Genomic DNA, 18,019 nt, shown 5'->3' with positions numbered 1-18,019 from the left:
AACTCTCAGTAGGAGGTGAACTCCTAAACGCATATGGCTAAACTTTAACTGGGAGAACATTACACTTCACAGGACCAGATTCGAAGTGCGCACTAGTCAATGAAATCATTCCTGCTCATTTCAGTGAGCAGTTGACTTGATACAGACAAGGATGTCCACATACACAATGAGCTTTTCTAATGAGGAAAAGAGATCTTCCAGTTGACTCCAGGCCAGCATCACTGCTGGCTGCCTTCCAGTCTGCGGATCCCGCCTGGGGACACCGAGGCAGCTCCTGATTCTCTACCGACCCCTCCTTAGGTAGAGAAGAAGGTGCACCTCCCCTCCCTCTGCCTTGCTTCTCTGCATTTTTATCATAAGCCTAGAGAAAAGTATGATGTTCTTGCTCACAGGAAGATACTGAGCTGTGAATCTGCAGGAGTCTTATACTGATCAAATAGAGAAAATGGGAAGGCATGGTAGCTACCAAAAGAAAGCTGTCATGCAAAATTCACATAGTAATCAAGTATAAAAGAGGTTGAATATGTGTATATGTATGTATACATGCACAATACTGAGGATTTTTATCAGCTGCCATTATTCAGCTCTTTCTTCCCATATTTGACTTAGTAGCTGAGTCCTGGGAGAAAAGTACATCCCCCATCACATGGCATGATTCACCTTCATTGCAGAACTGAGTGCTAGTCCTCCTTCCAAATTCAGTTTTGGTACACACACTGCATCTGTAAATCTTCTCAGCCAGCTCAGGCCTCTGAGCAATATGGAGTCAGGAGCACCACCGTGTGGCACCTGGGAAATAAAAAATAAAAGCGACTGCAGCTGGAACACCACCTGCAGTGGCACAGATAAAGCTGGTGAGGGAAAGTTCCTACGAAAGCACACATTTTTTTTTTTTTTAAAGTAACTACACCTTGCCTTGTTCTTTTTTAAAAAAACATAAAAAATCTATATATCTAATAATGCAGATATCCAGCTAGTAGATAATATGCTGTATAGCATGTGTAGGTGTGGAACCAAGAAGGGGAGATGCTTTTGTGGTTTTTTTGATTTCTTTTAAAACAAAGATTGTTGTAGCATCTGGCAGTGAATGTTTGGTTGCTATAGTTACATTTTTGTAAAACATTGCCTGGAATACTGCTAAATTTGGCTTCCAAAACTTCCATGACACAATACTCTTTGTCATAAAACCATGGCAGGTTGTCATCTGGAGGTAACTGTTCATCCTTGTGACATGCTGAATAAGGTACCAATGCCAGAGGAGCCTTGTGTGTAAAGGTGCCCAAGGAAAGATCTAACATACAGAATTGTCTTTCCACTTGCAATAATAAGCCCCTCCTTTCAAACTGAATGACTTTTCATTTTGATTTAGAGAAAAAAGAAAAAGAAAAAAAACAAAAACAAAGGTAAGCCAAATCTAAACCTCTGTGCCAGAGAGGACTGCACTGAGATGATCCATAAAATGCTGTGTTGTTGCAAATTAGCCGTTTTCGACAAAACACAGTCAAGGAAACACTTGAAAGTGCAGGAAACAAATTGTATACATTAAGCTTACTTAGCTATATACATCACAGGTGTGTAGCAACAACTTTACCTTCCATATTCACTGCTTCCCCACTACCTTCTCCCCCCTGCCCCCCCAGTATTTTGAAGCGGATACAGTATGTTTCTTTTTCTAACCTGATTTTACTGTCTTTATATTTCTACCTCTCCTCTGGGCAGAAAGACAGTTTATATGTCCTACAGATATTTATTATAAAGTGGCACAATTTGGACAACATCTGGAGGCTGTAGAAGAAGAACACATAGTAAGAGGTCCTTTGTATAAGAAGATTCTTCCTTTTTTTGTCATCAAAAATTAATAAGATGGCTGGAAAGTACTGAACTCCTGCCAGCCCCCACCGAACTCTTATTCAATTTTAAAACAATCACCTCTGTGCTGCATCCCATTGCCCCTTTCAGCATCTCAGAAACATCTGCAACCTGTTTTATTGCTGTTTTCCAAATCTCCTTAGAGTACTGGCTTTCCAGATGCCTGTATTACATGATGATGGTTAAGCTTCTGCTGTGCTGAGAGTCCTGACTATCATCTTAACTAATAGTACCACTTGCATTCCCCATCTGCCTGTATCTGCCAGTTGTAACTTACTGAGGGTAATGCAAATTTAGAGTAATGACCATCTTTTGTTCTGCATTTGAACAGCTTCTCCAGTCAATAATAAGATGGCTGCAGTGATGATACAAATATTTTGGTGCATGAGGTACGTGCAATCCACCTTGTTTGGACAACAAGGAAAGTTACAGTGACACCATTTGTTTTAAATGCATGTAGGCAGAAATGTAATATAAGCATAAATTCCAAAGGTGTAGAGGTAAAAAAAGTCTTTTATCTATAAAAGAATGTTTTATGGTAGTGATAAGAAATATTCAGTCTCCCTATATTTTCTAAACTTAAAGAAAATAAATCAAACAATGTAACTAAACCAAATGCTCCTAACAACTGCAAAAATCCCATATTTCACAAACCAAGCTTTGTAATATAGGGCTGCTATGCAAATGCTGAATTCTACCCTTCATACAGGCTATGAGTAAAATTTACTGAGCACTGGCCCAGGTCCCACCCATATGACATACTCTTGTGGGACCCTGTATTTCCTAGATTTCCCCCGTGTTCCTGAGATGTTAAGGCAAGCTTGGTTGAGGAAAGCAGGCTCCAAATTTTGGGAATAAGTCATGATATGCTGGTCCTGTCATTAAGAGACCAATCCATTTTTGTCCCTTGTGGGAAGCTGGGCCCCCCAACAGGCAGGCAGTTGACCTCCTTCTGTGAGAGACTAGCTGTGAATCTCCAAGCAGAAGTCTATCTTCCAGCAAGAAAAACAAATTTTGCTCTCTGGCGAGACTGTAACTGATTTCTCAGTTTGCAACAACAAAACGCCTTAGGTACCCTTTACACAATAAATATTACAGAACTAGTGGAACAAATTCTGACAACTGGAAAAAAAAGAAGAAAGACTACAATTAAAATTGCAAGGAAATATTTCCAGTGGAAATTAAATATACAGTCCGGTAGTACAGAACTGGCGTGTAGGCGTGCTTATGTGCACGTTTCACCACACTGTAGAAACTACATGTAAAAAATTGTCTGGTTTAAAAATGCAATATACAGTGACACAGACTTTGACAAAATATAAGTAGTACTATCTAGCTTTCTACTTTCACAAAGTGCAAAAAAGAAGTACTGTGTACAAAGTATCAGAATTTGGTCTGATTTACAGCAGTTTAAGACAAAGAGGATCCCAGAACTAGTCAGAAACTCAAAATAGGGATCAGTGAGTGTCTCCAGAGAAAAACATCTTCATGGTTACCTTTAACAACAATTAAACATCAGAGTGATTACTTGAATTCTGGTCCAGCTTAGACAGCGGTTTAGATCTTGATCACTTTCTATCACTCAGTCATAAAAATACGCACCCAGAAACTTCCACCAGTCCAAAAAGAAAAAGGAAGAGCAGCAGTGAAGAGGCTGGCTGAAGGTACACCTGCACTGCCAGACACTGCAGAGCTGGGAGTCAGCCCCAGGACAGCCTAGACCCTGGCCAATATGTCTGCTGCTGCAGTCTGCCACCCCCAGAACATTACCACCATGACTTCCTACTTATAGCTATAAATCACAGAAAAACAGTATTTCTCAAGAGATTTCTAGATTCTCTGCTGGTATTCCCAGCTGGAAATAGTACTTTGTGTTTTTTTCTTCTTCTAAGTATTTTTTTTTTCTTTCAAGACCAGCTTGCTTTTGAAAGTACAGAGTTTTGCGGCAATAACAAATAACCAGAAGAACATCAGCTAACAGAACATTTCTGACACTCCAGAAATGTTTGGTTCAGGTGTTTAATGCAAGGCGAAGTGGAAACCTTCCCGCTTGTAGACACATGACAAATATTTTGAACACAGCTGTCTGCATGTTTTCCTGCACAGCTGTATTGCCATTACTTAACATGGTAGGCTGAAGTCTTGACAGTGTCCTGAAACCTCCCCATCAGCCAAAAATTTAACTGTTGCTGATTACCCTTTCCACAGTGTTGCAACAGACAGGAAAAGAAAGATTGGACATAATCCTAAAATATAACCTACTGCATCTATTTTAATGCCTTCAAGGAAAGATTTCTTCAGTGGGCATATGGGAGAGAGGAGCAGTTCCTCTCTCCCACATGGAAGTTCCTTTCCACGTCACCTTTCTCCCTGGATGGTAAATCCTGGCAATAACAATGATAGCAAAAACCATATGAACATATGGACTTTTCTAATTGCTGTCCTGCTGCAGCTTATTAAACTAATAATACACTTTATTTATGTAGCACCTGACAGTGAAAATATCCCAGACACTTTAAACACAAAGCAAAGCACATGATAAAAATAAGTATGCACAAGAGGAAAACAGAAATTATTAAACATAATTCAAATAATAAATACAACCAGTACACCTTGACAGCTGCACTATGATTAAAATAATCCTATAATGCTAACTTCCTAAAGGAGTTCTTTCCAAGTGCCTTTTCAAGTCCCAGGAGAAAACCTCGTTCAATGCACCAAAGCCACAGGAACAAAGATGCAGACACTCTTGTCAGTTTTGCAGTGTTAAAGCAACACATTTTAAACTCTCAGAGCAAAAGACCCTGTGTTTATTATTTACATTACCTTAGTGCCTCAGAGGTAAGAGCAGCCAGGACCAGATCTCCATTAAACTAACCACTGTTCACAGGTAACATGCAGTGAGAGGCACAGCACAAGCTCCATGCTGGGTGTGGACCTGTTCCTGCCACCTCCCACACACCTTTTGCCTGAGCCATGGTAGCTCACACCGTCACATCCAGAGGTCCTTCCCTTCAATCAGTAGCGAACCTTCTCTCCCAGTCAGAAATGGCCATTGCAAAGAGTGAAAACCCATGTCACAGGTAACTTGCAAGACACATAAAAATGGGAGAGAAGGGAAACCAAAGAGGCAGGAGGTTATTTTCATAAATTCAGTCTTAAAGGCTGTGGCAAAGGCAGAAATACAACTGAGATCTCCCATGTCTAAGCCTAAATCTCGGTTCCTTGGACTTGAAAAGAGCCATGAAAACTGACTTGTTAATATGAGAGCACAACATGAGAATCAAGTTGCTACTAAGCTACTTGACCCAAATGGAAAATCTGATGTGACACATAAATGTACTGATAGCTAAACAAGTGAATCCAGCAGTGCATCCACAGCAGAAATTCATCTTCCTCTCTCAGGCTGCATAATTGTAATAATTACTGCATTTTGGACAAGCTGACCAAATACTCAAGTAGTTCAACAAATCCAAGTTGTTACAGAATGGCCTTGAGATCAAGCAAATGAGCATCCAATAAGTATATAATGTGAAAAGTCACGGCCAAGCAGTCTTCTTGTGAGGGAAACCCCAGGCATGGGCATAAACCTCACTGAGATTAAATCTTGGCCCTTTTGAAATCAGCAGTATTTTTCCTCTGTGTTCTACATAACATCATCTCCTACACAAGAAACAGCCTAGATTTCTCCTGTAGACTGGCTGGTAGATCTTGTGCTGTGCAGAAATCATTTGGAGGCAAGCAATTGGTCGGTAGTGTACCTGCCTTGCTCAGCTCTGTGGCCAAGCCGGGCAGATGTACAACAGCACAGGACACCAAAGCACTGAAACAGGTCCAACTGCCTCTTGTGAAAGCCTCTTCAAGCGTAACCAGGTGCATTAATACTGCAGTTAATTGAACAGAAATAGGCTTCTGAATACACTGTCACACACAAATTAAAAAAATTTCTTTTTCTGTTATATCTTGATTATTCATGTTTATGCACATTACTGCCCTGTACTAGGCATCATACTGAAAGTAAATTTCCTCACATTCCTTCCTCAGCCTTTCCACCAGGCAGACCTGTCACTTCTGAGTGACCTGGTTTTTGACAGCTCAAGTGGAGAGATGTGTAACATGTCACTGCTGCTAATGTTGCAAAACAAATGTGAGGAACATTGCCGCCTATTACCAGAAACATCAAGGGTCAAATTTTAGCCAAAGATCTTTAAATGGCAATGCAGGGAAAAAAAGTGAAGTGCATTGAGGTTATCAGTGACCTTACTATCTCTGTCCATAACCAGAGTGGGGCCTAATGAGAGCTCCCTGATAGGTATGGACAGCTCCACCCTGCTCTGATGGGAAGCAGTCCAGAACATCCAAACTGCCAGCAGAACTACCCAGCAGAGGCACTGCCATCTGATGACCCATCATACCAGAGGCTACTGAAATCTGTAAAATCTGACAAGGGCTTTTCTGGCCCTTTGTGATAAGAAAGTCATTACTGAGTAACAAGAAGCGTCTATGACTCAGCTGAAGCTGGATTGAAATTCTCAGTAGAAGTCAATGCTTCTCAGTCACAAATCTGGAGACACAGCAAGACACTGCTATTCTACCAGTTTTACAGCTTTCAGATCACTGTCCCTGACTGAAACAAAGTTTATGAAAATGAATAAAATTATCAAGATCTATGTATTATACCTCCACTGGCCTTTGATTTTTCAAAACCACTATTTTTCAGGAATAAAGATAAAAATTTTGTAATTTGGGGGCACAACAGTTCCTTGCTATTTACAGCACCATAGCAATGACTACACATGAGGCAGCTCAGTTTCAGAGAAGCATGAAAAGATGTGTAAAGAACTCAAAAAAATAGAAAAAATACTTTTTTTTCATCCACACAGGGTATATCTATCTCCAGTTATAGTGAGCTCTCCTTATAGCACATTTGCAGAAGTGGACAGATCTTTCAATCTAAGGCATGTAGCATGGGTACCTTGCACAGGGATGCAGTCTCTCAGGGAGTCACTTGCGAGAAGTATGCTCCAGCAGAGCATAATCTAGACCACTCAGATTGAGGACACCTTTGTAATTAGGCCAAATTCCTGAATTTGATTGACTAACTTGGGCCATCTTCTTTAAAATTAATCCAAATCACAGTGCATCTAGGAGGTAAAGTCTGTTCAAAACCAAAGTAAATCCAACACACAAACTTTACCTACTTTATAAGTTTTGTCAGCAATGGCTGAACCCAAGTCAGAATGACCATTTTCTTGTGTCATCTGGGAGTGGGGTGGAAACACAGCACAGGATACTCACAGGGAATGTGGTCTTGCCCCAGAAGAGCTGATCTGAGGGCAGATTATCGTACTTCCAACATTATCACTGTGGCAGAGGGGAGAGACTCTGTCTTCTGTCCCACTTATCTTGGGAACAAGACGTTACAGCAGTGGCAACTTTTTAATCAATTCCTCAGAAGACTTGTTTCCATCATTTAAAGGTGCTGATATATATCTTTGCTCTACAGTGGTGAGACAAAGATTTGTGTAGCGCTTTCTCCAAATTTAAGTGTGCAATTGCATGAGTCATTTCTTTTCTGAAGTCCCCATTGTTCACGTTTCAGAAACTATTCAGTTTGAAGAATTATGTGTCCATGGTTAACAATATACTGATGTTTACTTCACACTTTTCAACCACCCACATTTACTAAAAAGAGTATGTGCTGTGGCAGCTGTGCACAGAGCCATCATTCCTATGAGAAAAATCTTACACTGCTTACTCTCAAACAATACAGCATTGAGAAATTAATTTTATTTTATTTAGTCTACATGATTTGCAGATTTAAAGAATAGGTAACCCCTCAAAAAAACCAATAGAACTGATTGTACAGCACGAAAAGAAAATTAATAGAATTTCAAACAGCAAGACAGAAAGCACAGTTCTCAACTGGATTGTTCTCAAATGCCCAGATGCCAAACATATTCTAGCACTAAAGAAGGTACAGCCAAATTCCCAGCTACAGTCAGCACAGAGACAAGGCGCTTTACAAACACATGCATACATTTCCATAGACAGGGTCCTGAACTGGCCATGACTCAGGATATTTCCAAGCACAAGTTCCTTAGACATGGGGAACTGAGGTCTCACTCACTGGATAGAGAATCCCCATTCCCATGGCACACAGCATCTGGAGTACAGAGCATATAAACATCACTAGGGTCACAAATCAGTTCCTGCTCCTTTATAATGCTTCCCCTCTGTGCTGAACAATGTTTTGGAGATGCTGCATGCTCACAACCAAGTTCACAGCAGTCATGAATATAAAAGAAAAAAAAATAAAACCGTGAAGAAGTATCAGAGCCAAACTCATAGCTATCTTGAAACATTTTTAACTTTTGGTTCATTATTTTATGTTCTGGTGCAAATACACCAATGCAACACAGACATAAAAATAATGCACTCATCCAGGAAGAAGTTTCTTCCTGCAAAGGAGAAAACCCCAGTCTCAACAGCAACCAAAATAACTCTTACATATAGACTTCCAGAACAGGGGATGACCTGTAGATCAAATTCTCCAAGGAATACAGAGAAGCTGCAGTAAAACAGTTAATCCATATGGTCACAAAGCAACATAATGTGCTGTAAATCAATCACAGATGATTGTTAAAAGCAGCAAAAAGTGGGGACACTCATTGCTGTATGCAATTTATCCTTATGAACTTAAGTGAAAGCCTGTAGTTCCTTTATCCCCAAGGAATAATTCCATCAAAAAGAAAGAGGACTCAGTTAGAACATATTTGGGATTCAGTGGTCTCATGGCTGAGCAAGCTTAAACATTTTGTGCAGGGATAAGACGATGGCCAGTTCTAGAAAGAGAAAAAAATAAGAGGTCAGAATAATTTAGAGCAAATTTGTGCTTTAATTCTGACACCAAAGCTACAGAACTCAGCCTAGGCTCTGCTCCACTTGTTGTGCATCTCGTGATCCAGAGATATGCACAAGAGGTCATGTGCTTCCACTGCCAACACGTTCTCCTTTAAATTCATCCTTTGATTCATCCAACTTCAGGTTGAGATATGAGGTTCATTAGGCTGTGCAGTATCTCCGTCATAGTTCCGTTACAGAAGAAGGATCTCAGAACGCTCCTGGCCTGGATGTTTTCTCACCTTTCTCCCCATTCCTTATGAGTCTCATTTCTGTGTATGCTATACCCCTACAGTAACTTGTACAATGGTGTCATAAAAAACTCAGAGAACATGCTGGGGAAGTCTTACTTTCTCTCAGACAATCTGGGAAAAAAGAAAACAATCACAACTGCTCCCCCGTGTAGCCAAAATGGCACAAAGTACTCATAGCCTGTGAGTAGATCTGGCCCACTGCATGTGCAGATAGGTCAGTAACAGCTGCTAGCTAGTTCCTGATCTACTTTCTACAAACTAAAGACCCAGTGACAAATACCCCTTCTTAAAACTCTGAAAATAGATAAATTCCTCTTTCAAAACGCTTCCAGCTCTGTTTTCAAGTTCTAACAGGGCAGAAACTGCTTCAAAAGTTACCATCCTCCAGCTCCAGGAAACAGAGAGAAGCACATTAGACAGCAGCAAATATTCCGTCTCCCATTTCAAAGTTTCTGATCTTAGATTTTAATTTACTCTAACTATTTCATCAGATTAATCTCGACTTGTAAAACTACTGTAAAATAATCTCTTCCTCTGGTATGGACAGCAACAAATAACACTTACAAAGAATGGTTATATTTTATTTTCTCATCAGAGCTTGAAAGAAACTGTTACAAAGTGCAAAGATCAATGGCAGAGAGGCTCTGCAGAATTAGCACAGATGCAGTATGAATTCTCTTTTTAATCTTCAATTTCATCTGTAAATACAAGCACATAATCTTGGCATGCATCTCATATTTTTCAGCCCAGTGCTAATAAAAATAAGCCAGAGAGAGATCTAATGAAAAAAATTCCTTTCCAAAGGTGGAAAATGGCACAGAAGAATCATGAGTTTTTACGCTGCAGAGTCTTTCTTCAGTTACTCAGGAGATAAGTATGACTTGAGGACTTTGTCATTCGACTGCAAATTAAAGCATCACTTCACATGCAGCAGGATCAGGCACTGAAATCACTTGTCAGCAGTTTGACATTTATAAGAGCTTCAGTGTCTGGAACTCATCCCATCTTTTCCTGCCGACTTGTATGCCTGGGTGAGGCTGCGTTATGCATTCAGCCACTAGGGCCTCAGTGCAACTGTTTGTCCAGACCAAAACTTTTTCAGTAAAATGGAGAGAGGAAGAAAAGGAAAAAAAGAATCTATCCCTATTTCCTAGCTTGTGATCAATACTTTTGCAGTCAACCAAAATGGTTTCAAGAACTATGATTCCTTATGGCTACCAGCTATGCTTATTAACAAAATATTTTATGTAGGCACAGGGTATTTTTAACATTAAAGATGCCAGTTAAGGAAAGTGTCACCACTCAAGATATACAAATCGATTTGATTGGAATGGGTTGTTCTTTGGCATAATGCCCTAGTGGCTAATGCAATTTTCAAAGATCTGAGTTACTTTTAAACCTTTCTCTTTCCTGGTGGGTTATTTCTCCAACATTCAAGCCCAGTCACATGTATATAGACTATTCTGGAGATCATAATGCATTCCTCCATCTCACCAGTTTCCTTTGCTATGTTTTCTACAAATATATTTAAAACGAACTGTAACAGATACCAGAAACCAAGCTCTTTCTCCATTGTTGAATAAGCCTCCCACGTAACCTTTCTAACACAGTACCCATTCTATTCTCACTCTATAATAAATAAGCTATTTTTTTCATGTTTCCTGTAATGGCTTCAGCAGGAGGGGTTGAGAGAATGTCAACCATGAAGTACCCTGTTACTTGGAATTTGGGACACTATAGTGAAAGACATGATACAGTCATCAAGTCCCCTCAAGCACCTGTGAAATTTGATGTTTTGACTCCGATATTCCAGGTTACTTCTCGAACCATGTGGTTCTTGGGAGAAATGAACCAAAGATATGCCCCTTTTTGATGGCTTCCCTTTGTTTGAGACCCAGTAGATAAAATAGATGGGAGAATTCATAACTATCATCTCTTGAATCTCAGTGAAAGTCCTGAGTCATTCTTTAGTGAGAGACAATACAGTTTTGTTGGGATATTTTTTTACCTTAGACATTTACACCCAAACATTAAGAGGTCAAGCAGCTTTCAAAGTGTCTGTTTTGAGGTCTGATATCTAATTCACCACAGGTATCTTTCATTTTAAAAGGTTCTGGAATCAAGACAAAAATTACTTTACAGAACCACTCTTGAAAAATTGTGGAATTTAGCCATGCAATGGAACATAAATAGGAGCAGAGAAATTGTAGCCAACTGTATCAGCACTATCAGTGCAAGAACATCTTGCCAAAGTGAACATTAAAAGGAAGCTTTTAAGATTAGATCTGAAGGCCCTGGAAGAAAGAGAAGAGTGGCCAGCAGGTAGAGGGAGGTTCTCCTCCCCCTCTACTCTGCCCTAGTTAGGCCCCATCTGGAGTACTCTGTCCAGTTCTGGGCTCCCCAGTTCAGTAAAGATGAGGAGCTACTACAGAGAGTCCAGCGGAGGGCTACAAGGATGGTGAGGGGACGGGAGCATCTCTCCTATGAGGAAAGGCTGAGGGAGCTGGGCTTGTTCAGCCTGAAGAAGAGAAGGCTAAGAGGGGACTTAATAAATATCTGAAGGGTGGGTGTCATGAGGATGGGGCCAGACTCTTTTCAATGGTGCCCATTGACAGGACAAGGGGCAACGGGTACAAACTGAAGCATAGGATGTTCCATCTGAACATGAGGAAGAACTTCTTCCCTCTGAGGGTGACGGAGCACTGGAACAGGCTGCCCAGGGAGGTTGTGGAGTCTCCCTCTCTGGAGATATTCAAGACCTGCCTGGACAAGGTCTTGTGCAGCCTGATGTAGGAGTCCCCGCTTTGGCGGGCGGTTTAGACTAGATGACCCACAGAGGTCCCTTCCAACCCCTACCATTCTGTGATTCTGTGATTCTGTGATACACTAAAAATAGTACAAACTGCTTAGTATGGACTACTTAAGCAAACAGCAACTAGAACTACACCAAAGCTCTGAAGGTATTCACTCCTAATTCCATAAATCCTAGGGGCTGCTGACCGCACTCATGAAATGTATGAATGCAATAAAAACACTGTTTCTATTTTAACAATAGAAGTTGAGCGATTTCCCTACACATCTGCTTGGGACCCCTGACAGATGGCTTGAAGCTCCGTCCATCATTAAACTAGCCACACACTCCCCACCACAAGTGCAGCAAGAAGAAATACTTTTTAGAAAACAAAGTACATTTTTTCACCTATTAAGCTTTATTGATCATAAAGAAGTCCCATGCAACAGAGCCAATCTTTTTCTCCATCTCATAGTCCTAAACACCCATGGCTACAGCAGGCCTGTCATTAAGCTACAGTGGACTCTGGCCCAAGCAACTGAGGAATTACAAAGAGAGTAAAGCAAAGAGGCATCTCCTTCACCCTCTTCCCAACATCCCATCCTCATCAGCAGTCCGATTACTCCAGAGAACAGAGTAGGAGGGTGCCTACAATGAGATGTACACACCTGGCTTTGACCACCTATAAGTCATTACACACCCTGCTCAACACCTTAAAATGGCCACAAAAGTTCAAAGAGTTGTTACTGAGAAAGAAAATAATCTGTTCAAAAAAGCATTCAATTTCTTAACATCCCAATTGACTTCACCAAAATATTTTCTGTCTGGCATTTTATGAGCTTTGACACTTTACAATAAGCTGAAATTTATCCATAAATGGCACAAGCTGATGGCCTAGTCCCTCTGTGCAAGTCATCACATCTTCCTGTATTCAGAAGTCTCTGATCTGCAGTACCCCTCAGGCATGGAAGCAAAGCTCAGAAATGCACTGTACCACTCACACAGGTCAGGCCTTACTGGAAGAGGGAGCTTTTATCAGCAAAGACTTTTAAAACCACTGTGCCTGAAGTTTTGACAGTTGTCATATATTATGAGGATTCTTGCTTCCAGACAACACTTTTTTTCCCAGAGCTACACGAAACATTTAGTTGTCCATTGAGACTGAGTAAAGGAGAAGGAAGAGAGGAGTTTCACACCATGGTTCAAGCAATTAGGGGAAAAAAAGAACTGAAGAACATACAAGGCAAGAAGAGTCTTAAAGTTAACTGAGTGAGTAAAAATTCATGAGATGAATTCAGAATTTTGCTAGAAGGAAAGCAGGCCTCTTTTTCTCATTCTTTCTCTTTCTGAGCCTTTTTCAGAGAAGCAGCCTGTGGTACTCCTAACAGTGGATCACTTTTGGGAAAAGCAATTACCTGTTTCAGTATGTAGTGAATTGGCCCCTGAGACATCTAGCCCAGAACTGTGAGAAAGAGGCCACAACTACAGTCCTGCACGGTTATTTTTTACTCTTTATTCCTGTGCTTCCTTTGCGCTTGTTCAACGGATCATATCAAGCAGGATTCTAGTGGAGAATGATATCCAGCAACGGTGGCAAAAATATGCACTTATCCACAGGAAAAATTCTTGCCTCTGCACGATTTCCAGAGGCCTACAGATGAAAGAAAAGATCTGATTCTCTTCTTGCATCCTTCTTACTGAGGATGTAAGCAGAAGGGAGAGAAAAATAAGGAAATGTGCCTGTCATTCAAGTGAAAAATCAAAGTAATGAAAGAAAATGGAGGCATCATCAAGACGGCTGATACTTGTTTAGCTTTCTCCCAAGTCTCAGTGCTTGATTGAAGGTGCTGCCTGACAAAACTATTGAGCTCTGTCCAAACACCTTCCTGCTCTTGTGCTTTACAGAGGAGTCCAGTCTTGTGTCCAGCCAGAGGAACAAATCAAGAAAAATTTCAATTTAAAAGCTTTTTTGAATCTCAGGAAAGGGATGATAAAAAAGAAACAAATGCAGACATCAGATATTACCAGCTCTTTTCAGGAAACATTCTAGATGTTGTTTCAAAAGATCAACTCAGAACATCTGTTGACTTGTGGATGTTTAGGATGAGAAGCCTCAATCGGAAATCCAGTGTGAATTTCGAATAATAGAGGCTATAAATTGCAAGTATGACACAGGAAATACCACATATAACTGGTTCAGTTTCACAATAGCTTGCATCTCAGACAACTAAAATCATTCTGCTTCTTAGAAAAGGTAAATATGCAATTTTGAGAGCTGTGAGGGGTATAAAATCAATACTTTTTATTATCAGTGGTGAAAAATACCACATTGTTTTGTCATTTGTTTTTTTAATTTTCTTACCATTAGGTAATACCTGTAAAATATTTGAAAGCATGAAAGTTGAATTTATGTATTTATATATGCTGCACGAGGGTTTTATTTTCATTTATATAGGTTCATACATTATCTTGTCACCGTTGCTGTCCAGATTGCTCTACTTGTGTTGGAGTTTAGGTCCCATTAAAAAGAATCCCAACATATAAAGCAGATCTTCTATTACATGATTAAAAGATTCTACTTTTAAAGGAAAAAGCTCTAGCTAGGCAAAGGACTAACACAGCCTAAGAATTTCCAAGGAAAGCAGTTACTTGTGGTTAACTGTGGCTGTGGCTGTCTGTTCTGCAGTGGCCCAGGGAGAGTGGCTGAAGGCTTGTTTGCAAGGTCATTTTGAAGCAGAAGGCAAAAGCAGCAGCTGGAGGAACAGGTAGTTTGCAGGGAACAGAGGAGCCACTAAAATAACTTGTTGCATTTTGTACTGCATGCAAATAAAATTTTATGCTCAAAATGTAATAAATAAGTAAGGCAACACATACAAAAATTACCTTTAAAACTCCTTAGAAAAAAATTTTGATTGCATAATTCATCATGCAAACTCCAAGAAAGAGAGATTTGCATAATTCCTTCTGTATCTATTTTATTGAAAATAAACATGCTTCCAGGCTTGCTTGATGCTGTAGAGGTTAGCATCAATTAGCAAACATCTTCTTAGTATCTAAACCCTTAGTCTTGTTTTGTGATACATTTCATGATTCCATGACTGAATCGGAGTTTTACCTCTTTTGTCTTTATCAATAACTTCACTTCTTTTTTACTCCACTTTTGCATGCAGCATGAATAAATAACATTTGTCTGAATTTGCTGCTTGAATATGAATGACTGTATAGGAAGGTCAAAAATATGGCAGAAAGCTTTGTGGAGGCCAAACTATCTTTAATATAATTTTACACAGCTTTAGATTTTGGTTTGATGATACTAATATAGGACCTAGTATTATCAATGTCCAAGACAGAAAATAAAAAAGGTCCAAAACCATAAAACAAAACTGAGAAAAGCAGAAATGGGACAGAAATCAGTCATGCAAAGAGAAAAAAGGGAATAAAAGTTTTCTTCAAGAATAACCTGTACTTTCTATAACTACTAGTGTTTGCTGGAGAATATAAGAGAAAGGAAGACTTGAAAGTGTTGATAATAGCACGAATCTTGTCAGGATGGAAGCATATCTGTCCCTGATGACTTGCAACAAGGTACAGCTAAATGGTGCACTGATACAAATACATCCCTGCAAGTATGTGACACAAATATTTCCATCTAGCCATTAGTGAAGAAACAGTCTGACCTGTTTCCTTCAGCACTTCACTCCCCATCTGTCCCAGCCCTTGAGGCACTGGGATACGAAGCTCTTTGAATTAACATGTCTGGTGCTAATTATTTTAATACAGCCTTGAAAGACTTCAGTGAAATGTAACGACAACCTACTGCATGCAGTAAATTTGTTTTCTACCTAGTTCTTTTCTGGTAATATTTTTACTCTTTCCTGGCCACACTCAAGCACACAAACAAACATTTTGGTTCAGAGCCATTTTACTGGCCTCGGCAGCAAAGCAGCTGTCACAGGTGACACACACTCCAATCTATCCACTTTTCCAGTCTTTCAACTTTACATAATGGTAATGGAGAAAGGGAACATTCACCCTTTCAGGCACCTGATAAATTCTCCCCAGCAAATTCAAGAACTGTGAAGAAACATGGAATCTAGCTTAGCGTTATACGACTGGATTTAATTAACCTTTTCAGATTTTCCTAAGAGATTACTTTGAATTTAATTCTGGTTTGGCATTTTGTCCATTTTTATTGAGCTGCTGTTTTCCGTATACTTTTTAAAAACTTGTTTCATTCTGGCTGTCTTGAATCTTTGCCACTTAGTCACATGAGAGAGATGTTTAACCACAGATATCACACAGGTGTTTACAGCTTAGACTACTTACTGCAGTAATTCTTTAACCCCCGAAACACCTACCTGGTTCTTACATTTTCTCTCACAGAGGCACAGTTAAAACATTACCAAGAACTGATTGACATTTTTGATAAGTATTATATGTTATATAAGCACAAACTAATCTTTAGCTTATGAAACATTGATTATCCACTGGACATCAAATGACAGTCTGGGAAATGACTGCAGAATATGAAGCAAAACAGGAAAAATCTAAGAAATAAATATTCTAATTTTACCCTTCTCAGTATTGTGTTAGCGTGTCCACAGGCTTTTTATTTTTCTTTTCCAGAAAGGTTAGAAAGTCTTTCAGTTCTACATAGCTAGGAAACAGTGCCTGAGGTATATATGCGAGTCATTATCATCCCAAACAAATTCTGCAACAGCCACCACTAAAGCCATTCAAACCAGCATTGATTTCCCCACACTATCCTATAGCTTCCCCACAGGGTCCCAATATGCAGCCAAGGGAAGTACAAGTGAAGGAAGAGTGTGCAAAGGTCTGAATGAAGGGGCACTCTTGCTTTTCCTTAGAGGTGTAAGTCAAATTCCTACAGACTCCCCAACAAGCTTTAGCAAAATTTTGTAGAAGCCTGAATTACTCTTTGTTAGTGCCTGGCGTGGCCAAGAAATCGCAGGCATACAAGGTCTTGATTTGGTTACCTTGCTGTCAAGAAGAAAAACAAGGAGGAAAAAACCCCCAAAGAAAGTCCAAGCAAAAACTGAAATGTGTCTAACTAGACTTCAATATGTAGATATAGCTTTAGAAATACACTCAAAAGTATTACACTTAAAGACAGAAGTCATTGAATTTCTGCTTCAGCTAGAAACGTCCTATCCTAACATGTAGCAAATGGTGAGTTGGCACAGGAAGCTGCTGTGATGCTTACCAAAGGCGACACAAACACCTATTTCATAGAACATATTTGAGCTTAGTTCCTAGATAAATAATACTGCCAAAAGAAAGACTGGAATATGATCATTACTTTAAGACAATGGCAAAGGCAATGTAGAAAATTAATGAGAAGACAGTTTAAAGTCTAATTTTTCAGTGAATATTAATAACAGAAGTACTGCATTTAGCTCACACCAACCCAGTGTATCAAGTTGGCTTTTGAAAATATGAACTCTTGCATGAAGAAGGTAGAATTGGCAGATTAAATATCCCTACCAGTATTGCATCTACACTGCAGCTATTAGCGGTGAGTAATTACTTTGATCCCAGATGTTGGGGAACTGTGATTTTGAATGGCGCTGCAAGTTGAGTCATTTGAAATTCTTGAATATTTCAAATCAAGGGTTAAAATACATGGAGATACACAGGATCTGAAGCACTTTTATTTGAGGATGACTGTCAGCTGACTGACAGCTGTCTAAGCTAATATATACTGCCTAAAATAAAACTAGATCTGCATCTGAAATTTATTGGTATTACTAAATAAATAAGCTGTCATTAATAGCCAATAAAACAGATCCCTTGTAAGATAGAATACTTTGTTGGCAAAATGCGAACCTCTTATTTAGTTTCAAACACAGCTGTAATTTACAGCTTCACATAATTTAAATAAAACACGTCAATGAAAGTAGGAAGTAAAACCTCAAAACAGACACAATTATCTACCAGTTTTGCACTGGGCTATGCCACAAGAGAAATGTGGCTTCTAATTAAAGTATGGTGCAGCTGATTATGCATTGTGTTTTGACTTCTAGAGACAGAATTTCTCTTTAGAACTAGAGTTACTCAAAAAAATAAATGTTTCATATATTGGTATATGGAAATATTTCAGTTGCATTTTTTCAAGGAAGTTTCAACACTAAATATTAACTATTTATTTAAGTATAGAACTAGTGCTTCCAATGTCTAAAAA

The sequence above is a fragment of the Opisthocomus hoazin genome, chromosome 3, assembly GCF_030867145.1.
Source record: "Opisthocomus hoazin isolate bOpiHoa1 chromosome 3, bOpiHoa1.hap1, whole genome shotgun sequence".
In the NCBI taxonomy this organism is placed as follows: domain Eukaryota; kingdom Metazoa; phylum Chordata; class Aves; order Opisthocomiformes; family Opisthocomidae; genus Opisthocomus; species Opisthocomus hoazin.
The sequence above is the reverse complement of the archived record's forward strand: the minus strand, read 5'-3'. Positions refer to the sequence as shown.